Source organism: Natator depressus, chromosome 2 (genome assembly GCF_965152275.1).
Source record: "Natator depressus isolate rNatDep1 chromosome 2, rNatDep2.hap1, whole genome shotgun sequence".
Taxonomy (NCBI): Eukaryota; Metazoa; Chordata; order Testudines; family Cheloniidae; genus Natator; species Natator depressus.
In genome coordinates this window covers 40,496,034-40,514,269 of record NC_134235.1, presented here as the reverse complement: position 1 = coordinate 40,514,269, position 18,236 = coordinate 40,496,034, and the positions used below count along the sequence as shown (strand labels likewise).

At 43.7% G+C, this 18,236-nt stretch overlaps 1 pseudogene; it reads right to left on the bottom strand.

Annotated features, from left to right (window-relative positions):
* Positions 1–8,765: 8,765 nt before the first annotated feature.
* LOC141981315 (protein transport protein Sec61 subunit gamma pseudogene) lies at positions 8,766–9,023 on the bottom strand (annotated as a pseudogene).
* Between the last annotated feature and the right edge of the window lie 9,213 nt (positions 9,024–18,236).

The window sequence follows — 18,236 nt, the reverse complement described above, 5'->3', positions numbered from 1 at the left end:
GACCTGGTACCGCCAGTTCTGCTGTAGATAATTTGTGCCATCTACGGGGGCTGACTTTCTTTTTTCCTAACCCACTCCAGCCTCAGTAGTGCACGTGGCCATGGAATGGGCATGCAAGCACTCCTCTCTATATATAAATATATAGTATTTGCTATATATCTGTATAAAAGCCAGTCAGCCAGTCAGCTGCGAACCAGCTGAGCAGCAAACAGCAGAGCGGCTAACAGAGGGAGTCTGCCTGAGAGGAGGTACTCTAAGGGCTGCATTAAGGAGGCTGTGTTGGTGAATATCTGAGTGCCTGTTGTGGGGACAGTTTGACAGTTTGACCGTGTGCTTGATTGGTGGTTTGAAAAGTGTGAATAGGGAGTGCTTTGTTCCAGGTGAGCCTTGAGTGGGCCTGACTGTATAAAAGCCAGTCAGCCAGTCAGCTGTGAACCAGCTGAGCAGCGAACAGCAGAGCGGCTAACAGAGGAGTTTGCCTGGGAGTTCGCCTGGGGAGCGCCCACTGAGGCTTACATCTTGCCAGCTTCTCTGAGTGGTTACTACAACTCCTGAGTGAGCTCGTAGAAGGAAGGTAATATGGATGGGGACTGTTCAGCTGTTGTGACCTGCACTGGATGTGCCATGTTTGTTTTTCTTCCACAGGACTGAAGCGACCTTGTCTGTACAAAGTACAAGCTGGTCTCCATATTGGAAGAGAAGGTTCAAGGTCTGGAGCAACAGGTATCGACCCTGCTTTGCATAAGAGAAACTGAAGGTTTCCTGGGCAGACGTCAGGATATGCGTCTACGGGCACAATGTTCTGAAGATTCAGAGCAGGCTGTGCAGCAGGGACAGGAGGACGGTGAAGAAATTTGGCAGCATGTGACCTCCAGAAGAAGAAAGAGGGGCGCCCATGTACCAGCAACGCAGATACAGGTAAGTAACTGTTTTCATGTCCTCTCCACAGGTACTAATGCAGAGAGTGGACTAGATGATACATCTGAGGGAAGGGAACAGAAGGAGACTCCGCCAATTGGAAGGCATGAGATGCACTGTCCTAGGGTTGGGGGTTCCACGACCACCGCTCCCAAGAGAAGGAGGCGAGTGGTGGTGGTCGGGGACTCTTTCCTCAGGGGGACTGAGTCATCTATCTGCTGCCCCGACCGGGAAAACCGAGAAGTCTGCTGCTTGCCAGGAGCTAGGATTCACGATGTGACGGAGAGACTGCCGAGACTCATCAAGCCCTCGGATCGCTACCCCTTCCTGCTTCTCCACGTGGGCACCAGTGATACTGCCAAGAATGACCTTGAGCGGATAGCTGTGGACTACATGGCTCTGGGAAGAAGGATAAAGGAGTTTGAGGCACAAGTGGTCTTCTCGTCCATCCTCCCTGTGGAAGGAAAAGGCCTGGGCAGAGACCGTCGAATCATGGAAGTCAACGAATGGCTACGCAGGTGGTGTCGGAGAGAAAGCTTTGGATTCTTTGACCATGGGATGGTGTTCCAAGAAGGAGGAGTGCTAGGCAGAGACGGGCTCCACCTAACAAAGAGAGGAAAGAGCATCTTCACAAGCAGGCTGGCTAACTAGTGAGGAGGGCTTTAAACTAGGTTCACCGGGGGAAGGAGACCAAAGCCCTGAGGTAAGTGGGAAGTGGGGTACCAGGAGGAAGCACAAGCAGGAGCACGCGAGAGGGCAGGGGTCCTGCCTCATACTGAGAAAGAGGGACAAACAGGGAGTTATCTCAAGTGCCTATACACAAATGCAAGAAGCCTGGGAAACAAGCAGGAAGAACTGGAAGTCCTGGCACAGTCAAGGAATTATGATGTGATTGGAATAACAGAGACTTGGTGGGATAACTCACATGACTGGAGTACTGTCATGGATGGATATAAACTGTTCAGGAAGGACAGGCAGGGCAGAAAAGGTGGGGGAGTTGCACTGTATGTAAGGGAGCAGTATGACTGCTCAGAGCTCAAGTATGAAACTGCAGAAAAACCTGAGTGTCTCTGGATTAAGTTTAGAAGCGTGAGCAACAAGGGTGATGTCGTGGTGGGAGTCTGCTATAGACCACCGGACCAGGGGGATGAGATGGACGAGGCTTTCTTCCGGCAACTCACAGAAGTTACTAGATCGCAGGCCCTGGTTCTCATGGGAGACTTCAATCACCCTGATATCTGCTGGGAGAGCAATACAGCAGTGCACAGACAATCCAGGAAGTTTTTGGAAAGGGTAGGGAACAATTTCCTGGTGCAAGTGCTGGAGGAACCAATTAGAGGCAGAGCTCTTCTTGACCTGCTGCTCACAAACCGGCAAGAATTAGTAGGGGAAGCAAAAGTGGATGGGAACCTGGGAGGCAGTGACCATGAGATGGTCTAGTTCAGGATCCTGACACAGGGAAGAAAGGAGAGCAGCAGAATACGGACCCTGGACTTTAGAAAAGCAGACTTTGACTCCCTCAGGGAACTGATGGGCAGGATCCCCTGGGAGAATAACATGAGGGGGAAAGGAGTCCAGGAGAGCTGGCTGTATTTTAAAGAATCCTTATTGAGGTTACAGGGACAAACCATCCTGATGTGTAGAAAGAATAGTAAATATGGCAGGCGACCAGCTTGGCTTAACAGTGAAATCCTTGCTGATCTTAACCACAAAAAAGAAGCTTACAAGAAGTGGAAGATTGGACAAATGACCAGGGAGGAGTATAAAAATATTGCTCGGGGATACAGGAGTGAAATCAGGAAGGCCAAATCCCACCTGGAGTTGCAGCTAGCAAGAGATGTTAAGAGTAACAAGAAGGGTTTCTTCAGGTATGTTAGCAACAAGAAGAAAGTCAAGGAAAGTGTGGGCCCCTTACTGAATGAGGGAGGCAACCTAGTGACAGAGGATGTGGAAAAAGCTAAAGTACTCAATGCTTTTTTTGCCTCTGTCTTCACGAACAAGGTCAGCTCCCAGACTACTGCACTGGGCAGCACAGCATGGGGAGGAGGTGACCAGTTCTCTGTGGAGAAAGAAGTGATTCGGGACTATTTAGAAAAGCTGGAGGAGCACAAATCCATGGGGCCGGATGCGCTGCATCTGAGAGTGCTAAAGGAGTTGGCGGATGTGATTGCAGAGCCATTGGCCATTATGTTTGAAAACTCATGGCGATCCGGGGAAGTCCCGGACGACTGGAAAAAGGCTAATGTAGTGCCCATCTTTAAAAAAGGGAAGAAGGAGGATCCTGGGAACTACAGGCCAGTCAGTCTCACCTCAGTCCCTGGAAAAATCACGGAGCAGGTCCTCAAGGAATCAATTCTGAAGCACTTAGAGGAGAGGAAAGTGATCAGGAACAGTCAGCATGGATTCACCAAGGTCAAGTCATGCCTGACTAATCTAATTGCCTTCTATGATGAGATAACTGGCTCTGTGGATGAGGGGAAAGCAGTGGACGCGTTGTTCCTTGACTTTAGCAAAGCTTTTGACACGGTCTCCCGCAGTATTCTTGCCAGCAAGTTAAGGAAGTATGGGCTGGATGAATGGACTATAAGGTGGATAGAAAGTTGGCTAGATTGTCGGGCTCAACGGGTAGTGATCAATGGCTCCATGTCTAGCTGGCAGCCGGTATCAAGTGGAGTGCCCCAAGGGTCGGTCCTGGGGCCGGTTTTGTTCAATATCTTCATAAATGATCTGGAGGATGGTGTGGATTGCACCCTCAGCAAGTTTGCAGATGACACTAAACTGGGAGGAGAGGTAGATACACTGGAGGGTAGGGATAGGTTACAGAGGGCCCTAGACAAATTAGAGGATTGGGCCAAAAGAAATCCGATGAGGTTCAACAAGGACAAGTGCAGAGTCCTGCACTTAGGACGGAAGAATCCCATGCACCGCTAGAGACTAGGGACCGAATAGCTCGGCAGCAGTTCTGCAGAAAAGGACCTGGGGTTACAGTGGACGAGAAGCTGGATATGAGTCAACAGTGTGCCCTTGTTGCCAAGAGGGCCAATGGCATTTTGGGATGTATATGTAGGGGCATTGCCAGCAGATCAAGGGACGTGATTGTTCCCCTCTATTCGACATTGGTGAGGCCTCATCTGGAGTACAGTGTCCAGTTTTGGGCCCCACACTACAAGAAGGATGTGGAAAAATTGGAAAGAGTCCAGCGGAGGGCAACAAAAATTATTAGGGGACTGGAACACATGACTTACGAGGAGAGGCTGAGGGAACTGGGATTGTTTAGTCTGCGGAAGAGAAGAATGAGGGGGGATTTGATAGCTGCTTTCAACTACCTGAAAGGGGGTTCCAAAGAGGATGGATCTAGACTGTTCTCAGTGGTAGCAGATGACAGAACAAGGAGTAATGGTCTCAAGTTACAGTGGGGGAGGTTTAGGTTGGATATTAGGAAAAACTTTTTCACTAGGAGGGTGGTGAAACACTGGAATGCGTTACCTAGGGAGGTGGTGGAATCTCCTTCCTTAGATATTTTTAAGGTCTGGCTTGACAAAGCCCTGGCTGGGATGATTTAGTTGGGGATTGGTCCTGCTTTGAGCAGGGAGTTGGACTAGATGACCTCCTGAGGTCCCTTCCAACCCTGATATTCTATGATTCTATGATGATGATTCTCTACCTTCACTTATCCAGATAAGGCGGTAAAGTACCTGGACTCAAGGATCACAAGCTGTACTCCTCCGCAGCCCTGCAATTCTGTATATTGAATTACCAGGCTCTGCTGGCAAAGTATGATTTTAATAATTATGTCAAGCTGGTAGAGTTCTTGGAGGACATCCCACAGGACAAGCAACAGCAGTTCCAGGCCCTGGTTTTGGTTTTGGTTTGCTAGTTTGTTTTTCTGATAGCCTGAATTATATTAAAAACTACAGCACTTGTCTAACTTTTAAACATGCAATAGTTTTGTAATTTATAGAGTTGTCACCACATTGCGAAATCACTAAAGTCAAATAATTTTCATGTTCTATATCTCAGCCATTTCAGAGCTGCATCCACACAAGCAGGAACAGCAATGGCTGTCAATAGAGCTCTTGACAATATCTTTAAAGTGAAAGAACCGAGTAAACATTTGCTGCATGTTCTTTATTAGATATCTATGAAAGTTTTATCCATCTCTTCCACAGCTGCACAGTAATGGACAGAGCAGGCATTCATGATATATACTTCTACTGCCTTTAGTCTGGGAGATGCCACTATAATGCTTCTAAATCTGTTTGACGTGTAAGATTAAATAAGACATCACTGTTCAGCAAACTTTGCGGACTTTGCAAATACCCAGTTACACAAGCATTGTTTATCATATACTAATTTTTATTGACACTGTGGGAGATGATCCTTTAAAATAGAGGCATAAGGTTTTTGCATCAGCTGGAGTCATTTTTTAATGTAAAACTAAAACCTTTAAAAAGGTCTCTCTTAAATGTGCATTATGCAGTCAAATTAAATGACAGATTTCCCTTCCCTCCCCCACCCAAACTCAAACCCCTTTTTGTTTCCTCTCTGGAAAAAATGATTAGCACAGTTTAAAATAACTGTAGGATAAGATCTAAAATTGAAAATAGGCTTGGAATTCTTTTCAATGACACTGCCCCTAAAAGTCTGGGAAATACACAAATGAGATGTCAACTCCAGGTAAGCATCAGCCAGATTTACAGAGGTGATTTGCTTAAGAAATATTTACAAATGTGGAAAGACAGCATTTAATATTATATATACTGTGAGTAGAGCGATCACTCGATCTTCAATTTTTAAAAAATAGCAAACTCCCTCTTCTCATGGGTTCTGAAAAAAGATGGCTGCTGCCATTAATTACCAGCTTTCTAACCTAATTTAAATTTGCTAAGGTGTTATAAAAATTTGCTTTTTTGAGAAATCTCTTTTTTGCAGATAAACCTGGTCTAAAGTGGTTTGAGCATGGGACAATAAGCCAAGAACTCCCGAGTTCTCATGCCGGCTCTGTCACTGTCTTGCTGTGTGGTCTTGGCAATCCCTAAACCCATACCTGCTCTCTGGTTTTGATTCATCCAAAACTGAAAGGGGGCTATTATTTACATTTGGGTGTGGCCAAAACCTTGGTAAATCTTCGGTTCTCCCGAGATTTCTGCCACCTTTGGGCCATGACCTGATGGTAACAGCTGATCTTCAGAGTGCAGCTTGTGAGTTCTCAGCATCATCTTGACCTCAGCCCTAGATCTGATTCACCCTTGACATTGAACTCTATCCCAAATGAGAGCTGAATTCCAACACCTCGGCCCACCTTTCCTATCCAGCCAGCCCGGGCTGATTCAGAGTTTGGGATGAAGACTGTGTACGGCTTGTTGGTTTGATACGGATTTAACTGCAAACCAGACAAAATGTAGGAACTGTGGAGAATTTCCTATTTGTTCAAAAATAGGCCTGCACTGAACCTCTGCACACTGAAATTGTTGAGATTTGCACAGTTCTTCCCTGCAACTCCTAGGGAAAAGCCACCAAAAAAAAAAGAAAAAAGAGAGAGAGAAAGAAATGTTGAAATGTTTTACTGACAAAAACCCCAAGGTTTAGAAAGAGGAGAAATATGTTAACTTTGAAGTTTTCCTCAGGGGTGAGAGTTAGTGTAATAAAAATATGCACAATAAGTTTATTAAAGTGTCAATTTTGACTTTATCCAAAGGTAATCATCATGTTTTCTCAATACTGAGCTCTGCCACAATGAACAGGGAGACAGTTATGCAAATAAAAATAGGTCACACCCTTGTCCACCATGCTGTACAGCAACTGAAATCAAGGACACACCTTCTCCCTACCTCTGTTCTCTGGGGTTACTGAACTTTTAGCACATATAATGAAGAATCATCCCTCACAAAGCACTTAAGGGTTCGTCATATATCGCAGGATTTCCTGCTGTATCCTATTTTTATTACAAACTCATCCTGCTTTTATTTCATTTTTTTTTTTACTAGGCACAATTAATGACAACGAGAATTTGTCATTATATAAAGTTAATGTTAAATTCTGAAGTGGTGCCAATGACTGAAGGAAGACTATTTCCTGATAACTTACATTTCAAACTACCAAATATATCAGTTATGTGCCTTTTCACATGCCAATCCATGGCTCTTCACTTGATATATGATATTAATTGCATCTCTTTGCTGAAGGGGAATTGCATCAGAATTTGGCTACAGGAAACTAGTCTAGGTGAAACTAAAACTGTATTTTTAAAACAAATTGTCACCTTGAATTATTTTTGTCAAACATTTCCTTTTGGAGACGGCTTCAAACATTGTCACCATTAATTTAGATACATGCAATTTAGCCAAACTTAAGTAGTAAGAGCCAATTTACTTATTCTTTGTACTGAGGCTTTTCTTTGTAATAAGGTTTATGGCTGGTCTTGCTGTCACTCACTGCTGTGTAGCTTGTAAGTTAGCAGTAGTGTGAAATTGGTGCCTGGTGTGCCTAACCAGAAGTTTCAGTCACCAAAAATCTGGCCTTTCTTTTGCCTTCAGGAAAGAGATCATGTTGCTATGAATCCAAATTATGATGCTTTATTTATACAATGTACAATTAAATTTAAAAAAAAAACCACAAGTGTTTTGCTCTCTTTTCTCCCTTTTCAAGTGCACCAACTTTGTGGTATCACTGCAGCAACCCGTGAATAATGTATGAAATAAAACCCTCCTGCAGAGAGACTATATAGACAGTGCTTTTCAGTTGTCTGTACTATTTGCATCTCACTAAAATATATCTAGAGAAGCCTTACAGGACTAAAAGTGTGCCTCTCTGCCTTTTTACTTCTGGACAAGACTTTAGAGCTACCAAACTTTAAAAACATCCTAGCCCTTAATAAACTGCTTTATACTTTTTATAAAACCCAAAGCTTGATGTACAATTCTATAAGACAAATAACAGGATTGAAAATTAAAATTGGCAGCAAAGATTCTTTTCTTTTGGATGTGTACTCTTTAGTAAAGATCATTTACTTTAGTAAAGTAAAGTTTACTGTTTAGTAAAGATCATGAAGTAAAGTTCTCCTGGGTGAAGCAATATATGTTCCAGAGATGAGGGGCATATGGTAAGAGCAATGCCATTCCTGTCAGTGGAATTGTGCCCACTTTCTCCAACAGTGAATTTGACTCAGGAGTATGTCACTGCAGGAAAGCTCTAGTTCCCATTATCATTGAGTTTTAAATTCAGAGCAAATTAAATAGCCAGCCAATTTGCATCTTAAAGGATGATTTGGAACAGAAATAGAATGGAGATCAGAGAAACATGATGTAGCAAGTCCTTTGAAAGTCTCTTAATGTCAGTGAATAAAAAGAACTTATAAATCAATACATAACTCTTCTAGACACCAGTATGAAGTTGTAAAAGTAGGAGTGATATGCGGCAAAGCTGGCATATTTGCAAGAATTCAAGCTATTGCATTTTGGATACTTTGTATCTGGGGAAAGATGTGGTTGCATGCTCTGTAAAGCAAAAGGTTACAATCCTCTTACATCAACAAAACAAGAGCCTTCGCAAGAGGTCCAGAATCATTCCACCAGAGTCACAATTTCACCCTCACAATGTCCCACAAATGGCCTTATTGGAAAAACCCTCTCTCCCTGGGTTTAGGTAGGCTAGGGAGGTGCCTGTGTAACCCATGTGCCTGATAGGGAGATATCTCTTTAAGAGACCATGGCAGGGGGAGGTAGGAGTGAGCTGTGTCTGGGTTGTTGTTTGTTTGTTTGTTTGTTTTTTTAATCTTAGCCTGGTTTATAGCAGTCAACAAACAAGATACAGACTTATGGAATATTAGTAAGCAAAAAAGCCCCCCCACACCCATTGTCCATCACTCCAAACTTCAGGTAACAGATCTTGATGAGTGTTCAGCCACCAACAATGACGTTGTTGATAGGGATATGGATCAATTTCACAAAGAAACCAATAAATCCCATTATCGCAAAACCTATTGCTGTTGCCATGGCAATCTTCCGGAATTCTTTTCTGTCCGGCTTAGTGCATCTTTTAACAAGCCTGATGGAACCGTTTACAAAGTGATGGCTGGGCTCAACAAATTGCATTGCTTGATCCATGATTGCCTGAGGCTCCGGGGCCGAGCGAACCGCTCGCGCAGGCAGATTAAGCACTCCATATCCAGAAGCTTCTGGAATTGGGTGTGGTTGTTTTGGGTCTGCTCCAGTAGGTTCCCTGTTGGGTCAGACTCCATGAGGGCAAACAGTCAGGGCAGCTGCTTCGCGGGAGGCCACGTGCCCTGTGTGAGCTGGGAGAAGCTGAGCCCAGGAGCAGGAAGCAGGCTGTCATCCCTAACTATGACGCATTTTGCAGCGGATCAGTGATATTGTTAACCCTCGAACAGGGAAGCAGCGCAATGCTAATTATAGCCAGGGGAAATTGGCAGGGAAAAATAATTTCTTCTATTTTAACTGTACGCTTTAAAAGTTTTGATTTTAGCCAAACTGTTCTAGTTAAATTGTCTCAACTCGTCGGAGTCACCAGCTTTTCTTTAAGTGCAGTAATGGGGGAAGAGTCGTCTCTATTTTGCTATTCTCAGTTTTGTATTTTCTTGTAACCGGGTTTTCTTTAAGTCTATCCAGGTAACGCAGTGATTGGTTAATGAATTAGCTGACTGGCTAGCAGGGATTTCAGCAGAGGAAGAGTCTGCCTGGATTCCAGCTGAAGATACCTACATGCAAGTGGAGGGAAGATGTTGTTTTAGACTCATCAGACTGTATAGATTTGGTGATCAAAGACTCTAACTGAGACTTAGGTGTACAAAACCTAAGCTTTTGGGAACTTTCAGTTTCTTCTCCCTGTATTTCTGTGGGGACTGAACTGTTCAGATTTTAATTTGTTTTCTTTATTTCTGTTTATGTAATACTGAAGATAATGTCTATGGATTATAAAATAGCCATGTCATGCTGTAAAAATTAGGTTATTATTTGTTTCTTTATCAGAAGATTTTATAAAGTTATTTAATTAAATTCATTTCTTTAGTTCCTTTTGGGACTTGAACGTGGGGAGGTTGACCCTGTGCAATCCTTGCTGAAAATCCTGAGAACCTGAAGTCTGGGTCTCCAACTACGCTTCTATGGGAGTTGGGTTTGGTTTTTTTTAGGAACTGGAGAAGGGTAATGAAGTGAACTCTAGCCCACCCAAAGGTTACACGTGAGCTTTCTTGAACTGGCTGTACCAAAAGCTTTATTTTGTTACTGCTTGGCTGAGGAAGAGTGGACAGTACCCACCACTGTCTTCCTGTGTAATGCATGAAATGACAAGAATCTGCCAGACAGACCAGGGGTTCTCAACATTTTTCTTTCTGAGGACCCCCGTGACGGGTTAGACCCCCTATCTGGGATGCCACCTGATGTTCTGGGGTTTAACTGAGACTCTCCTGCTCCACCAGCCTGGATTCCCTCTCCCTGTTTTACTGAATTAGGCTCTCTGGCCTCTTGCAGCACACACACACAGGTAGGGCCACACCCAGCTGCAGACAGACTGAAATCAGTTCTGTGTGAGAAGGCTCCCCCAGCACTCATGTGAGAGAGAAACCCAAAAGTATGTTGTCTTGCACTGTATAGAAAAATCTGCACAGCCCAAGCTCATAAAAATTCACCCTCTTCCTCAGTGTGAAGAGAGAGATGCATGACTTCTAGCCCCCCAGTTAGAAATGACATAAACTGGGTTTAATAACAAAACAAATTTTATTAACTATAAAAGGCAGATTTTAAGTGGTTAAAGAGATAGCAAATTGAACAAAGCAAATTACTAAGCAAGTAAAACAAAACACGCAAACTAAGCTTGATTCACTGAAGAAATTGGCTACAAATAGTAATTTCTCATTCTAAATATTGTCAGATTACAGAAAGTCTTGAAAGGCAGCTGCACCAGCCTGCAGCTTGAGACCTCAGGTATTATTACAAGCCAGATGCCCTTCCAGCTTGGGCTCAACCCTTCTCCCCCAGTTCAGTTCTTGCTTCCAGGTGTTTTTCAGTGTCTCTTTGGGTGGGGAGGCAGAGGAGAACCTCGATGATGTCACTTCCCGGCCTTATATAGATTTTGGGTATGGAGGGAACCCTCTGTCTTCCAGTAGAAAAACACTGATGGAGGGGTGTGGGTCCAGTACCAAGTGACCCTGACCATGTCTCTGCAGGGCTGGGGCAGCCATTACTCTCAGGCTGTCTGGAGCATCCACAGGAAGACTAAGCTCTTTCACAGTCCATTGTCTTTGCTAATGGGCCATCAGCCCTGTCTGGCTTTTCATTGTTGTACCTGCAGGGCTAGCTGTAGGTGACACCCAAAGCAGCACATATGAAATACAGATACATGGTCAATATTCCTAACTTCAGCTACAGAAATGATACAGGCATACAAATTGGATAATCACATGCAGTAAATTATAACCTTTCCAATGATATCTTACATGAGCCATCTTGCATAAAGTATATCTCAGTTATGTCATATTCATATCATGAGCATATTTTCATAAAGAATATGGAGTGAAACGTCACCCCTCCCCCCAACGTGCTATAAAAACTCCACAGCCCACCCGTGCCATAATAACTGGTTTTCTGCATATAAAAGCCAGGGCCAGCGTTCAGGAGTAGCAAGCAGGGCAATTGTCTGGGGCCTTATGCCACTGGGGCCCACTCAAAGCTACATTGATCAGGCTTCAGCTTCAGTCCCAGATGGTGGGCTCAGGGCGCAGGCTTCAACCCCATGCGGCAGGGTTTGGCTTTCTGCCTTGGGCCCCCAGTGCATCTAATGCTAGCACTGCTTGGTGACCCCCTGAAATCTGCTTGCGGCCCCCCAGGGGGGCCTCAGACCCCTGGTTGAGAACCACTGAGATAGACTATAGGATTCCTGGGAATGCAAAGTCATTCACTGTGATGTTTTATTGGTGTTTTATAACATCCAGTCATTCACCTTGATATTATTTTATTTCCAAATTCTTATTGTTTCTCTCAGATGTGGCTGCAGAATCTCACCAAGTCCAAAGATCTCAAAGCAAACAAAAGTTTAAAAAAAAACCCAAAACCCACAATAAAACCTAATTACATTTAAAAGTTTTTAAAGTATGATTTGCTTCCCCTTGCAAAGAGCCATTCAAGTACTTCCAGCATAGTCACGGTAGCTCCAACTGTTTTGAGCAAGAGTCTTCCCTCAGTCTTCATTTTCCAATAACACTATCTGGAACCTCAATATTAACTTTAACATATTTCTGAAGTTGTCAGTGCTTTGTTTTGTTCTGATCTGAGCTAGCATGTTTTTCATTAGTTAGCAGCAAAACTCGTGAGGTTTCACTTTGCAGGGAATTGTGCAAAGGTTTCTCTTCATTTGTGATTTCCTTCACTTTGAACTTAAATAGCCTTGGATCATCCCTTTAATATTGCTGACTAGGACTTGGAAAAAAACAAAGAAGACCTTGTCCCCAGAGAATCCTTCTCAGGTGAGACAGCAACAGAAACAGCCAGGACAGAAATCTGGGAGATGTGCAGATACAGATGTGGTCCTGAAGGATCAGTGTTATGTAGGTAATTAGTGAGTCTCTGTGCTTTGATTTAAGGAGCAACCAGTAAACTGGGGCAGAACATATCTTCCAAGTTGTACTTGCAGTTTTGGACTCAAAGAAGCGCCACAAACTTTTCAAAGCAAAACTCAGTTAAAACTGCCACATTTCACCTGCTTTCAAGGTGAAGTTATGGGGAAACCTGAATTTTCCACATGATTTTGTATCAAAGCTGTAAATTGACCAAGTTTCAATTAAAGGCTCCTGAAGGTAAGCAAAGCTTATGATGAACATGGCACAAGTATGAAATTTGTGATAAAACTCAAAGGTTCAGTATAACTGCAGGTTTTGTTGAGAAAATGTGCCACGTTGCATTTCTAGTTGGCAGTGTATTAAAACAAGACTTAGATCTTGAATACGCATAGCTGGAATTGCTGTATTGGCTGCCACATTCAGATGTCCAAACTATTAGTCCTTGTCTCCACAAAAACTTGCGCTAGTTTAACACCGTTTTAAACTGATTTGATAAACTGGTGTGCAAAACCCTGTGTAGACATTGAACCTGAAATGAGAGTATCTGATTAGCATAACCAGATTCTTTACCACCTTTAACTAAACTGAAGTAAGTCACTTTTAAACTGAAATGTGTCTACATGTGGTTTAGTTTAACTAATCATTGTAAAGCCAATTTAAATTAAACCAGTGTGACGTTCTTGTGTAGACAAGCCCTTAGACAAATTGCCTTCCAGCTGCATGTTTGCAACCTATGGAACTGTCTGGCCATTTACAGAAAGGAAAAGTATGTGTTTGATCTGGGAACATTATCTGATAATACTGGGTATGGCTACACTGCACATTCCTTATGGCGATGTGGAGAGTAGATATGCTACATGTCCCAGAGCACAGGTGTAAATAGCCAGCAAGGCCCTGCTTAGGCGAGTATAGTAAAGACACGCATGAACCCTGTGGGTATGGACTCTAAATGGCTCCCCTTTCTACACTACTATTTTTAGCAGTGTAGCATCCTGCTGCCTTCCCGCATTGATGCATCTAGGTATACAGCGCAATGTGGATGCAACCTGCTTTTCACTGTGGCATCTAGCTACACATATCCTACGTGCCGCAGTTAGTCGTGTGCAGTGTGGACGTAGCCATTGAGACAACTGTATTATTCACAAATAGGAAACAAACTGTTTCTGGCAATGCTGAGCTTAGAGTCATTGGAGCGGGATCACATGACCTGAGAGGGGCAGGAGAATTTTTTCAAGGATTCTTTTCCCACCCTATTCATCTAAACCCTGTCCGAAAAATATTATAATGTGAACAGCCCATCTGGGCACAAAAGGGCTTTTAAAAACAAATGTGTGGTCCAGAAGCCCTGCATTTCAAAGGTACCCAAATGATGCATTTAATTAGTTAGGACTGGAGAAGAGCTGACAGCTTTGTGTGGTCCCAAGAGGATGCACTTACAACTGCCTATGCAACATAAGAAATGGAAAATCTCTGCAGAGCTCAGGGGGAATATATAGACGTATTTGCTGGATGAAGAGCGACCCTCTCTAACTCCCAGTGGCAACTATGGATTTACTGGCTGCCTGCCAAGGGATTTGTTTTTTCAGTTGGAGAGGTGCTGTTTTCACTCCCCATGTGGGCACAGTGACAGCAATTGGCCCTTCCATTAGTTGTGAGATAAACGGTGTCACGCTGTCATAACAGGTCATCTGTTAAAATTGGGCAGTTTTAAAAATATAGACAGTACAGAGGTTGCCCCCTCCTAATCTGAATAATTTCCCTCACCAACATAGGCGCCGACTCCGTGGGTGCTCCAGGGCTGGAGCACCCACGGGGAAAAATTGGTGGGTGCTCTGCACCCACCAGCAGCCAAGCTCCCCACCCCGCCCCAGCTCACCTCACCTCCACCTCCTCCTCTGAGCGTGCCGTGTCCCCGCGCTTGCCACCACAAAACAGCTGTTTTGTGGCATAACAAGCTGTGGGCGGGACGGGGGAGGAGCAGGAATGCGGTGTGCTCAGGGGAGGAGACGGGAAGAGGTGGGGCCGGGGCAGGGATTTGGGGAAGGAGTCCAATGGGGCAGGGATGGGGTGGAGTTGGGGCAGGGACTTTGGGGAAGGGGTTGGAATGGGGCCGGGGCGGAGTCGGGGCGGGCCCGGGGGCGGAGCGGGGTGGGGTCGAGCACCCACTGGCACCTGCAGAAGTCGGTGCCTTTGCTCACCAACATTTCTGTTTTGGCACTACGGAATCACCTCCCATGACCAACTTCACACCCAGGGAAGTTTAGCAACTGGACTCCATCATTCAAGATTGGCCCATAATTTAGATTTTGTGAAACAAGCTTAAACAAAAGCCTAAACCCAGTAAAGTACTTGCATTGTTGTTCTGAAACAGCAGGGCTTTTAAAAGACACAAGGTAGGTGAGGTAATATTTTTTTATTGGACCAATTTCTGTTCTAATATCCTGGGGCCAGCACAGCTACAATACAGCAAACAAAGTTTTTAAACAAACTCTTCCCTGCCACCTAAATCACACCCCCTCCTGCACAAATGAACGCTCCTCAAACACACTGGGCTGAGAAGACCTCTTCAGTCAGAAGACTCAGGAGAGGTGCCAAGTACAGTGAAACCTACTTAGTTTTATCGTATGACGGTTCATGCTGTTTATAGCAAAGGACAAGGGAAGTATTACATAGTTCTAATGCCGCGGGGAGCAAGCTGCATTTCTGGTTATAGCAAAGATATTCTGGGCGAGAACTGATTGCGCTTGTTAATGTATATTACAGCACTCTTCGGATTCTGTGAGAATAGACACTGAATGTGGAAAAGAGGTATTAAAAGGCAAAGTAGTCTTGACTTCCAAACACTGGCCTACATAGTTGCCACCTTTGTAACTGCTGGTAACCGGACCCTCAAGGCCCTGCCCCTGCCCCGCCTCTTCCCTTGAGGCCATGCCCCTTTTCTGCCTTTTCTCCCCAGGCCCCACCCCCATTGCTCACTCCTATTCCCCCCTCCTCTCATTGTTTATTGGATCGTCTCCACCTCCCTTCCCCCGCCACCAGCTGGACTCCCTCTGCTCCGGGGCTGGGATGGGAGCTGCTGCAGCCTGGCAAGGAGCCTTCCTGCAGGTCGAAGGTGGCCCCAGCTGAGCAGGGGCTGGCATGAATTAATGGCCTGGCACCTCCCCCCACCCCATGGTAACCGGACTTTTGGTGTCCGGTCAGTACATCTGGCCAGACACTGCCAGGTTCCCTTTTTGACTGGACTTTCCAGTCAAAAACCAGGCACCTGGCAACTCTAAATTGCAGCCGTACACAGAAGCCAAAAACTGGACTGACCGGATAAAACCCAGGTGGGTGGCAACCCTAGGCCTACATTGACATGGGACAAAAGAGTTGTAGTTACAAAGACCACCAATTGCACAACTTTCAATGATTCTAAAACATCAAAATGTTGTATTTTTAATAAATATAATTAGCTATTCTCAACTACAACAAAACGGAGCCACCATCAATGGACTGGTTTCTTGGAAGGGACAATGTAGAGAGAATGTAGCAGCAAACACAGAGACATTTGTAGGAGAAGCAACTAAGTGGGTCTTTGAGGCTGGCACCATAGACCGAGAGAGGGGAGTTGTGAGCAGAGACAAGAGGAGATACGAAGGGAAGAGAAAGCAGTTTATTTCTACATTTGATGTTTTTCACCAAAGCTATAGACGCTGATATTCTGTTTAAGTTGAATAGGTTCCTATTCTGTATCTCTCCTTTTCACTTTAAAATCAAGATGGTGTTGTGCACTGTAAAACAGTGTTTGACAACATCCACATCATCATCTAGACTGGTAGGATGATACCTTCACCTACAGCCTTTTATGAGCGTTTCCTTCTGACCGCAATGTTGGCTTTGTTTCCCAGTCAAGTATATTTAACATCTGGTACATATAACTTTAAAACTGAATACTTGCTTGAGCAATAACTGACATCTAAACGAAAACAGGAGAGCAACTAAAGTGAATGATTATAGTGTTTCATATTTTAGGACCTGATTCTGCCTGGCAGAAATAGACACATGGGATCTAATCATAAAAGGCACTGTGAGAATCTGCAAGGTGCAGAGTAGAGCTAGGGGACATTTTTGTGGCCAACAATAAATTCACCAAAAATTTACAATTTTTCAGGGCACAAAAACTATCTGTGAATTTAGGTCAAGTTTAGCAAAAACTTTTGGCTGAAAAAAAATTGAAAAATGTGGCATGGTTTGTTTTGGCTATTTTGAAATGAAATATTTTGGCTTTTTGTTGTGACATGACATTTCCTTTTGAAATTAGTTAACTTTAAAAAAGGGTGGGTGAAAATGACTCCAGAAGAAATGAAAAATTAAAAAAAAAATCATTTTAGGTTAAATGAGATGTTTTGTTTGGCCTGAATCAGAAAATGTTTCATAGTTTTTCGTTTTGGTGAGAAAAACTAAAAAAATTCACTTTAGGTTCAAACCAAACCCAAAATTCTTTGGGTTTTTATTCACTCCCCTCTAGAGCTGAGTACCTCCAGCATCCAGTACAGCTCTTGGGCCAGGGACTGTCCAGAGTATGCGTTTTTACACAACTAGCACAACAAAGCCCCAGTTTGGTTGGATCCTCTTATAAGATAACTAGTAATAATCCTTAAGCCACAGCACCCAAACCCCAGCCTTTCTCTGACGCAGGCCTCCAGAATTCAGTAGTTCTCAAAATCCTTTAAACATTCAAAACTTTTGACGTACCCAACTGATTTCTTTTAAACTATTCTTTGTTTTGTTTTGTTTCAGTAGCATTTACTGAGATCTACAAAACAAACTAATGTTGAACTTTCTCACATTATTCATGCTTCAATTATCCATGTGCAAATTTTCTGAATAAACCAGATGGGGAAGTTTGTAGAGAGATCTCAAGTGCTCTCCCTCTTCTCTCTGTGTGTAAAGTTTATAATTTTTACAGACACACACAAATCCTAGCTCTTAACTAAACTTAAACTAAACTAAACTTCCTTAAATACTTCAAGAAAGAAGCCACAAGTATTTTGTGTGTCTGTGAGGCACCTAGCACAATTTTGGGTACTGTACCATTATTAAATATTTACATATATACATGTGTATAAATTCCACTCAGAAAATTTAACATGAATGTAATGTTGATGAAGGAGAAAGCACCCAAAGGATAAAATTGACTGATCAACCTTAACTGTCTCTATGTGTATAAATTTGTCCAAAAATACAATCTTTCATACAAAAAGGGATTTATTATAATAATATTCATACTTATATGTACCATGTTATGATATAGCCTATGCTTATACATTGAAATGAGAATTTGGGGTCAATTCTATTTCCCTAGTTTGACTTCAGTGAAAGTTTTGCCTATGGGAACATTAGCTGAGTAACAGCCTCAGGATAAGTCCTTTTATTTTTAAAGCAAAACAAAATGAAACATGTGACCCAAGGTCACGTAGGCTCATGAGGCACCTCACAGCTACCTGCTCTTAGTATGAAGTGGTCTCTAGTGTGTAGCTCAGCACCCTGAAACCAACACCCTCTGGCAACACAAGCACTGGCTTCCAGGCCTCTGCGGGCCTCATTCTCTCTTTGCAGACTGGTGATAGTTGTACACTGACCCCATAGTCCTCAGAGCGCTCCCTGCAATGTCCAGACCTTAACCACCAGACATTCACAGAAGTTATCAGGTGTTTGAACCCCAAGAGGTCAGCATACGCATTATCTTGTTTGATTCAACTGA